Source organism: Maniola hyperantus, chromosome 19 (genome assembly GCF_902806685.2).
Source record: "Maniola hyperantus chromosome 19, iAphHyp1.2, whole genome shotgun sequence".
NCBI classification, from domain to species: Eukaryota; Metazoa; Arthropoda; class Insecta; order Lepidoptera; family Nymphalidae; genus Maniola; species Maniola hyperantus.
The window spans coordinates 957,139-968,129 of NC_048554.1; the positions used below are offsets into that span (position 1 = coordinate 957,139).

The 10,991-nt window shown below is 38.2% G+C and overlaps 2 protein-coding genes across 4 annotated transcripts in view; one reads left to right on the top strand and one right to left on the bottom strand.

Annotated features, from left to right (window-relative positions):
* Positions 1-9,952, bottom strand: part of bsk (mitogen-activated protein kinase dJNK) — a 92,730-nt gene extending 82,778 nt beyond the window's left edge. For 2 of the 3 annotated variants that reach the window (XM_069504963.1, XM_069504960.1), the window contains exon 1: positions 9,813-9,947. The gene's annotated coding sequence lies outside the window, so the exon portion shown is untranslated. Of the gene's footprint in view, positions 1-9,812 lie in introns of all 3 variants that reach the window. The other variant, XM_069504959.1, reaches the window with a different exon arrangement.
* Positions 1-10,991, top strand: part of LOC117990940 (large ribosomal subunit protein eL34-like) — a 192,482-nt gene that overhangs the window by 13,303 nt on the left and 168,188 nt on the right. The window lies entirely within an intron of this gene.

The window sequence follows — 10,991 nt, forward strand, 5'->3', positions numbered from 1 at the left end:
ACCAGAAACCTCGAAAAAATTGATGAACCACCTCCTTTTTGGCAGTCGGTTAAAAATTACACCGATATATAAAGTGAAAAGCTATTAAAAATTCCAGGTTCTCAATATCGTATTAAAGCTGTCGGGGTGGCAAGCGACGTTTTTATCGAGTTATCCTTGCGCGTCCGTGTAATCAGTGATCGGGGTAAGGCGGGGGTACACTGTCGAAAATAACCGCTGCGATTATCATATCTTTATTTAGACTGAAAATTAGGTTTTACATTTTTCAACTTCACGTCCTAAACTCTTGTGAGCATTGACTTATATATTACTTCGTATGGACAGGGCTATTGAACAAACAAAATGGCACCGACTCAGTGGTGCTTTAGCACCAATGCAACCTCAGTGACGTCTGGATTTCAAACGGGTCGTTCATTAGTATCTAAGAGGTGGCTCTGATTTATTTGGTTCCAATACTGTGAAAAAATTTGTTCGCTTGACCATATCTTGTCATTTATATCGATGCTCGTGAGTTTATGTGGACGATGCACGTATTCCTTTAAAAATAGTACATTACAGTCCAGGCCTGAAATAAAGTAAAGTTAACTGGCCGAGTATTATTGGAAGGCCGATGAAGGCGGTAGAAAAATTATTGCAAGTTACAAGTATCTATTGTTTTTTTAAAACGCAAGCGAGAAAAGCGCCTGTGTATACTTGCCCTTACGTAGCTGGTGCCTGGTAGTATAAAATGGAAGGCGCATATAAATTTAGAAAGGGTCGTCTGGCTGTACTGTAGATATCGGATGCTCTTGAAGTAATCGCGCTTGATTTCGGTGAAAATCATCGTGCCTTGCTCACCTATTTCATACAATGTCACGTGAAAACCAACCAGCCCCCCAATTGTGTAAGAATAACCATTTCATGGCTATCGCAATCGTCAAGAAATTCTGCCCTTTGATTAGTTGATTCGCTGTATACGTTTTTTCACAGCCAATCAAAGGGCAGAATTCTTGACGATTACGATAGCCATGAAATGGTTATTCTTACACAATTGGGGGGCAGGTTACCCACATGCGCCGCCAATCTCGGTCGAGTGTACTGCGTCACCTTAACGTTTACTGTGCGTAAATACTGAAAATTCTTTGCGCGTATAAATGTAGAAACGCGTTCCGTAGCGGCTGTGCTAGTTCAAGAGAACATTTTTAGCCATATATGTGATTTTGTTCTAAAGTAAAGCAAATTATTTCAAAAAAATTGACTTTAATAGTCTCCTAAAAATATTTCCACACAACGGAATTTGCCACCACAGCGACGCTATATAATAATAACTAGCTTATCCCCGCGACTTCGTCCGCGTGGACCCAAATTTCAAACCCCTATAATACCCCCTTAGGGGGTTGAATTTTCACAAATCCTTTCTTGCCGGATGTCTACGCCCTAATAGCCCATTTTCCCGAGCTAGTATAGATTTTCTCTTCAAGTACGTACTACGTACTAAGGTAGATACTAAGCAAGGTAGAATGTCACAGTCACCCGAAGGCGAAGTCCCTGGCTGAGGCTGAGGGCACGCTTCCTGCAGTGACGTCACACGATCAATGGACTGACGTCGGCAGCACCCCTCCCTCGCACCCCTCCGCACAATGGCGGAGGTAGAGCACGGCGTAGCGATTATACAGTTCTGTACAGTATCCGTTAGTACGTTTTATAGTTTTAGGGTTCCCTACCTCAAAAGGAAAAACGGAACCCTTATAGGAGCACTTTGTTGTCTGTCTATCTGTCTGACAAGAAACCTACAGGGTACTTCCCGTTAACCTAGAATTGGCAGGTAGGTAGTCCTTATAGCAGACATGAGGGGAAAAATCTGAAAACCGGAAAATTTGTGGTTACATCACAAGAAAAAAATTAAAATGTGTTCAAGAACAAATATTGCTATTTTCAACTTTCAAAGTTAGATTACTTAGATTAGTTAGATTCTAGGTCAACGGGAAGTACCCAACAGGTTTCTTGACAGACAAACAATACAATGATCCTATAAGGGTTCCTTTCTTCCTTTTGAGGTACGGAACCCTTAAAATCCTTAACATAGCTACAAATACCACTAAACAAACTGTACCGGTCTATCCATTTCAAAATGATGCCGCTTACTTGATCGCCCAACTTATTTCCCAACTGTACGTTTGTGACACAGTGGAACGGCGAAGACGGCAAGGAATGTGTTCGCATCACGGAATCGGACGGGAATTTTGCTGCTAAAGCTTATTGGTGTCAGTTTGCTATGCATGTATTGCAATCTTTAGATTTAAGAGGTACCCACACGCTAGAAGAACTATCTAAGTACCTATTTGGTCAGTTTTAGGGTTTCGTACCTCAAAAAGAAAAATAATAAATATTAAAAAGAATAATGATCAAACTATGTACCCAGATTCAACAAAATTGATCAGACTGTTGGGCCGTGAAAAGCTAGCAGAGACACACTATAGCTATAATTATGCTCGCGACTTCGTCCACGTGGACTACACAAATTTCAAACCCCTATTGCACCCCCTTAGGGGTTGAATTTTCAAAAATCTTTTCTTAGCGGATGCCTACGCCCTAATAGCTATCTGCATGCCAAATTTCAGCCCGATCCGTCCAATAGTTTGAGCTGTGCGTTGATAGATCAGTCAGTCAGTCAGCATTTCCTTTTATATATTTAGATAAAACCATTAACCCTTCCTTGACATTATAATTTATTCATTTATTGTAAGCTTAATTTATTTTAGTTTAAAATATTGCAAACCGTGATGCGAAAGGGGAATGCCAGGTGGCCATAGTAAATTAGGCCCAAAGGTGCTACACATGAACACACACACATGACACATGAAGCTATATGGAATATATTGGTAAAAATATGGATTTTAAAAAAGAGAGGGTTTCAGTGTTACAAATTATTTTTATTTTTTATTTTCCATACGATTGATTTTTAAATTGTACGAACGCATCAGTACCTACAGTAAGGTTTTTTCACTTGATAAATGGTTTTAAATTCATGTACCATACATAAGTATTAAAAGCGTAAAAATTTTGAACGAATATTATTATTATTTTTTTCACAAAAAGAATACGCTGGGCACTTTTGGGCCAAAAAAACTTACCTATTATTAGTTTAGAATAAGACTGCTGTACGTAGCAATAAAATGATTGATTGATTGCTGATATTACTTAATTCATTCATTCTTAATTAATATTTATTAATGATAAGTTTTAGTTATTACTAAACAATACAATGTGTAACTGCAAACTTTCCCTTCCTACTTTCTAATGAATAACGAGCGTTTTAAGTAATCAAATCACTTGTTTTTACTGCGAAGGAAAACACCGTGAAGGAACCTGCGTGTTTGAGAGTTTTCTACAATGTTCTGAAAGATGTGTGAAGTCCGCTAATCTGCACTTGGTCAGCGTGGTAGTCTATGACCAAACCATTCTGTCTTAGGGAGACATCTATAGAGCGCACTTTGACTTTGCTCAGACTCAAGATTAAGTTAAAACGAGACAGATTTATGTGAGAGATCTCTGTCTCGTTTTAACTCTGTCTTAAGTCTAAGCTAAGTCAGAGTGCGCTCTATCATCGATATAAATGACAAGATATGGTCAAGCGAACAAAATTTTTCACGGTTTTAAAACCAAATAAATCAGCACCACCTCTTAGATACTAATGAACGACCCATTTGAAATCCAGACGTCACTGAGGTTGCATTGGTGGTAAAGCACCACTGAGTCGGTGCCATTTTGTTTGTTCAATAGCCCTGTCCATACGAAGTAGCATATAAGTCAATGCGCTCTATAGATCTCACCCTGAGAGGAGCGCCGTGCTCAGTAGTGAGCCAGCGATGGGTTGTTTTTTTTTTTTTTATTAAATGGTTTACTAGCGATTTTAACATAAAACTTACTAACTATAATAAATACATAGGTTTTTCTATCATGCACAACTATGTTAAATCATGAGTTGATGATGATGACGATGATAAATTGTGCCAACGGATAGACATGTGATGAATCAGAGCCAATGTTAAGGCATTGAGGATAAACCGTTACGACATGACATATGTACTGTTACTAAGAAAAAAAATTCGCAGAATGTGTTTGAAGGAGAAAGTCACTGACTCACATATTAACCTCTGGAGTACTATTATCTCTTCTGTGCTCTGGGTCTCGAAATTAAAATTTTGCATACATTTTTCCTATGATGTAGACCCTCACTAAAAAAAATCTTTTTAGAAATGTCACCCAGAAGGTAAAGGCTCCCCCACACAGACGCGTTTTTATAGGTCGATAATATCGCATGCGTTATTGCGATATCTGTTTTCAGTACATTTTGTATTAGGATGGTCATGTAGTTACACACTACTGCGATATTTTTTTATTTATTTTTTTATTCAGAAACAAGTTAGCCCTTGACTGCAATCTCACCTGGTGGTAAGTGATGATGCAGTCTAAGATGATAGCGGGCTAACCTGGAAGGGGTATGGCAGTTTTTATTAAACCCATACATACCCCTTTGGTTTCTACACGGCATCGTACCGGAACGCTAAATCGCTTGGCGGCACGGCTTTGCCGGTATGGTGGTAACTAGCCACGGCCAAAGCCTCCCACCAGACCAGACCAGAAATTTAGAAATTATAAAATTCCAAACCCCTGCCAGGAATCGAACCCGGGACCTCCCACTATTAAGACCACAGCGCTCACCACTGCGCCAGTGAGGTCGTCAAATACGTCCTACTTTCATTGCGGCGTTATTATCGCAGTAGTGTGTAACTACATGACCATCCTAAAACAAAATGTACTGAAAACAGATATCGCAATAACGCATGCGGTATTATCGACCTATAAAAACGCGTCTGTGTGGGGGAGCCTTAAAGCGAATTATCTAGTACCAGTTGATGCCCGTGACATCGTCTGCGTGGAATTAGGTTTTTAAAAATCCCGTGGGAACTCTTTGATTTTCCAGGATAAAAAGTCTAGGTATGCAATATGTCCTTCCCCGGCACGTACGCTAACTCTGTACCAAATTTCATCAACATCGGTGAAACTGTTGGGCCGTGAAAAGCTATCAGACAGCCAGACAGACACACTTTCGCATTTATAATATTAGTATGGATAATACGAGTATGTACGGCTAGTATGAATGAGATATATACTACAATGTCAAGTATATTTTAGGCTTTAGTACGAGCCAATTATATTTTGCGGGTGATTCTATTGTAAATTATATAAACTGTAGGCAGACCCTTCCGTGGGCCGCGGGCGTATCGAGCCAACCTCGTCTCGCTCCCCCGTCACTCCGTCCTTGTCTCACCGGCATGAACACGTCTTTTCAGAGTTCCCTATTCATCGCTGATCGGCCTACGTAGCAAAAACGTAGAATACCTAAGCTCAAAGTCACACTAGCGACACGACGAACTAATCACTTTTTGTCGAGCGACAATATTCTTAAGGTAAAGCGGCGCGGTGGTACCTACAATAACAAATATAATCTTTGTTCTAATGGAGAACATTTATTCTATGGAAAAAAGCGATACACACATCCAACCTCCATTACTCCATTATTATTACTTACATTATTATTGGTATTTGACTCCAATTTTTTTATTACTTTATTATAAACTAGGATAAAAATAATGACGTATACTGAAAAAACTAATTAAATCGATCAAATAATAAAAAAGTTATAATCATTTAAATATTTCTGAGTAGACTGAGATAGCAATATAGAATTATGACGTCATTTTGACAAATGCCATAGTAGCTTCGTGCGGTTTCATACAAATTTTCGTTTTGCGAGAAAGGGATAGAAGACCCTCCCACTCCAAAATTAAAATGCCTGTAACTTTGTAAATCTTTGTTGGATTTGAATATTTTTTTCAGCGTACGTCATTATTTTCATCCTAGTTTATATTAAAGTAATAATATTTATCAAATTCAAAAGTAGTAAAATACCCAATTGTATACCCATAAGTACTAATTTAGATAGAGCCTCAATAGCTCAATCGGTAAAGGAGTGGACTGAAAACCGAAAGGTCGACGGTTCAAAACCCGCCCGTTGCACTATTGTGGTACCTACTCCTAGCACAAGCCTGACGCTTAGTTGGAGAGGAAAGGGGAATATTAGTCATTTAATATGGCTAATATTCTTAAAAAAAAAAAAAGTTTTACCAAACTAGCTGTTGTCCGCGACTTCGTCCGCGTGGATTTAGGTTCGTGAGAAATCTTTCATTTTCCGGGATTCCAGGATAAACAGTAGCCTATGTCACTCTTCAGGTGTTTAACTACCTATACCCATGCAAAAAATCACGTCGATCTGTTGTGGCGTGATTATAGGACCAAACCAACAAACAAACACACTTTCGCATATATAATATTTAATAGGACTTAAAAAATTGTATTAACAAACATAATATGGAAGTTTTCATAAGTACTAACTTATGAAAACTTCCATATTAATATGTTTGATTGGCAAAATTTCATGTTATGTTTACTTTATGTCAGTGTGCATTTAAAGAACCCCGTCAGTGGTCATTTAAGTTTAATTTAATTTAATTAATTTACTTTTATGGAAACAAACAATTACAATTACAAAAATACTTAGTACATAATATATAAAACACTAAAACACACTACAAAATTATGTATGTCTACAACTAAACAATTGGGTATAGCACGCACATGAAAATAAGAATGATAGGTAGGTAACAACATACTTGACAAAAACAAATCAAAACCGACTAATGTCTTTTCTTTTAATTTAATTTTTTTCTTTAATAATGAAGCAATTTCCGAGCAAGTTAGAGAAAAACAAATTAAAATGAATATGAATAATTTTCGATGACATCTGGTACGTCATACGATAAAATGTATTGACGTCAGACCGTTGCCCATGCTTTGTAGGAGAAGCGGTAATGTAAAGGTTACAATGGGAAGGCGCCGGAACCAAGGGCCTGAGTAAGTGACGTCGAAATATGTTATCTATCGGCATAGAATAAGTTGCGGACTTGGCCGGCCGCATATCTTATCACAAATTGTGGCTAATTCAATAGATGTAAAATATTATGCTATCACTAAAATACTATGCTAAAATCACTACCCATATTATAAACTAGCTAATGCCCGTGGCTTCGCCCGCGTGGATTTAGGTTTTTAAAAATCCCAGTTTTCCAGAACAAAAGTAGCCTAGTTGTAGGAAGCCAGTCTGTGGGATGCAAGGTATCGCAGTACCAAATTTCGTTAAAACATGATTCTTTTAGAAACCCTGTGGGATCACCACGATTTAGGAATGCAATTTCCTTAAAGCATCAGGTCATCATGAGGAGTTGGATCCTCGAGTTCAAAAAGTCTTTACTTGGTACAAATCAAAGTCAAATGATTTATTCAAAATAGGGAATAAAATACTCTTTTCGATAGTCAGTTGTTGGATTTGTAAGATATAGTGGTGATAATTATTACGCAAACTTAAAACTAAAGCTACGAGGGTTCCAAACGCGCCCAGGTCTGAGAAGAGCCCACAACAAACTCAGTCGGGTACTTAGTAGGTACTTCCAATATCAATTTATAACCAACAGTTTCTAAATCCCATCAGTTTTGGTGGTCAGGTTCTGTACAGCATCAGGATTGAGGAGTTGGAATCCAAATTTTTTATGGAATAATGTCGCAAAATTTCTTTATCAGGTTCAGATATCTCGGAGATTTCGGAGTGTATAGGTAGAAAACACAACTCCTTTTTTGAGAGTCGGTTTAAAAAGTTGCCTAATAATTTGGTAGCTCAGCAGTCAAAGCTGGATAGCAATAAGTAGGTATTTGCTTCAAGTAGATATGAGGAGCGTTGAATCCACGTTAATTTTGACTAACAAAGATTGATAACAACACAACATCTTGGAAAATCTTCATGACACAGGATAGGATCTGGATAGGATATACAGGAGAATGTGATGTTCTTTCTTCTATCCCAGAGATTCTTTCTTTCTTAGCAGTGAAATTCTTTAATGAATTCTTGCCTGTAATAGTAATTAATATATTTTAAGCTACCATTTGGCAGTTTAGTTTTTTTTATTCAGATACAAGTTAGCCCTTGACTGCAATCTCACCTGGTGGTGAGTGACAATGCAGTCTAAGATGGAAGCGGGCTAACCTGGCAGTTTTTAATAAACCCATGCCCCTTTTGGTTTCTACACGGCAAAGTACCGGAACGCTAAATCGCATGGCGGCACGGCTTTGCCGGTAGGGTGGTAAATAGCCACGGCCGAAGCCTCCCACCAGACCAGACCAGAAATTTGGAAATTATAAAATTCCAAATCCCTGCCAGGAATCGAACCTGGGACCTCCCACTAATATCACCACATCGCTTACCACTGCGCCAGGGAGGTCGTCAAGTTGACCTAAGAGACGAAGAATAAGGATTAAAGGTAGATCATACAGGAGCTACAAGGTCAGGGTAAAATGGATATGGAGTAGACTAGCTAAGCTGTGAAAGCCTAGTGGTTAGGACGTCGGCCTTCTAATCGGAGGTTGGGGGTTCGATCCTGGGCACGCAACTCTAACTTTTCAGACTTATGTGCATTTTAAGTAATTAAATATTACTTGCTTTAACGGTGAAGGAAAACATCGTGAGGAAACCTGCATGCCTGAGAGTTCTCCATAATGTTCTCAAAGGTGTGTGAAGTCTACCAATCCGCACATGGCTAGCGTGGTAGACTATGGCCAAAACCCTTCTCACACTGAGAGGAGACCTATGCTTTGTAGTGAGCCGGTTTATCATGGTGATCATGACTCTTTAAAGTGACTCTCTAGTCTATATATATTGTAATAATATTGTAGAATAAGATGTGTAAACTTGCCAACACACTTAAAACTGATTCAATATGCATTAAGTTGAGAAAGAACCTCCTCCCATTTTTGGAAGTCTATTAAAATCCATCCCATCGTGAGAAATTGGATGGATGAACCCTGAATAGCACTGATATCTCTGATGCAGACAAATGTCTATACAATGGTACTGATTCTGAGCACAACCTAATTTTAGAGTATTTGCATACTCTTCTTTACTAATGTAATATGAAAAGGACAGACAGAGTTTGACAAATTTAATTTTTAGATGGTAAAACCCGTGATTTTGCGCACAGTCGCGACCCTACTGTTTAAATTTGTAGCGTGCACTAAAATTAAGAGTCTTTTAATGTAAAGTTCATGTCCTGTCCCTTTTTAGCATTGTTAAAAAGAAAAGGATGCAGATACTCTAAATTTATATTAGAGAAAGACAACAGAATCGGTGCCATTGCAGGGTTAAGGCTAAAACAGTTCTGTAAGACTAAAATTCATTAAACTAAGTACATAATACTGGAAAGAAATGAATCAAGTACATAATTGCTAGTTTAGGTATATTCTACACTATTTACATAATATGAAGTATTGATGTGTCTCTAATTAAGGTTATTTAGGTGCCTTTAATTAAGTGATTAAGGTGAATGTAGCAAGTACTACAAATTATGACACATAAGCAACAAAATAACGGTGAAAGTGGTTATGTATCACCTAGTCGTCCTAGTCAATAAATCAATCTACACAGGAGAGCATGAAAAAAACCATTTTCGTCCCAGAAAGTTCGGCCAATCGGAACGTTTCAACCGAAATACTTTTAGCGAATTTAAGATAGTATAATCGTATACAAAAGGGCACGCATTCTACAGATCAATAAGCAAAACTAAATGCTGTTCAAAAGATAATATGCTAGAATTTATACGAAATTTGATCCATTTCGGTGTTTAGTGGATGTATTGTGGCAAAAAATATAAAAAATAACTCACCGGTAACTTCAAGAACTGTTCGCGGATTTGAAAGTTATATTAAGCAATATATCACGAACACACAATGTAACAAAACACTTATTTTATTTCGAGTAAAATATTTTTTGTCCACAAAATACCTATGAAATGTCGGATTTTGATTTTTGCTTTTGACGTTTATTTAGTGAGGGTTGCCCCTGTATATTATAATACTCTTTGGGGTTGCCATAAAATATATTCAATGTACTCTGTGCCATTAAAGTGGTTCTAGTAACATAGGTAGGTACCTACATACGTGGTACATAAGTGGTACATACTCTTTGTTGCCCTATATTCAGTCAGTTTCGTGTCAGTTTAGAAACAAGTTTAGTCCACAGGTTTAGTCTATGGTTTTAGGATGCAATATTGGGATGCAACTTGTGTAGACACTTTAGCTGCACTGCATCCCACATTCAGGCGACCTCCTCTATGGCGGGTGCAGCGGCCATCAGCGCCGAACAGGCCAAGAGGCGCAAATATGAAAACCTCGATGGGAGCTTCGTATTCGTGCCTTTTGGTGTGAAGACCTTGGGGCCGTGGGGCCCGGGGGCTCGAGCTCTTTTTGAAGAAATTGCGAAAAGATTTATCGAGTCAACCGGGGACCCGAGAGCTGGCAGCTACCTTGGTCAAAGAATTAGTTTGGCCATCCAAAGGGGTAATGCTGCCAGCATCTTGGGTACAATGCCTCGCTGCGGTGGTCTCGACGAGGTTTTAGATTTAATTTAATTTATTTTAGTTTTAATTTAATGTTGTTTTTTTTTTAGATTTAAGTTCATCTGGTGACAGAAGGGCTGGCTCATTTTTTGCGCAACGGATCAGCCTGGCTGTCCAGCGCGGAAATGCAGCCAGTATTCTTGGCACCATTCCACGCGGTCATGATTTATATAGTAATTAGATAAGGCTAACTTTAAGTTTTATAGTTTATTAATAGTTTAATTACTTCTTTGATAAAAATAAATAAAATACGCATAATGTCTATGGTTTGACCAAGTTAATGTTCAAAGTTCAAACCCAAGTTCAAACCCTTTTCAAACCATTCAAACAGCAGTTCTCGACTATCGAATAGACTCTCGACTCCTATCCATCGATATAGAAAGTAATACCTATTCTTCTTCTTTGCTCGGACTATTAGTAAAAACTACAATGTTACCCGTGACTGCT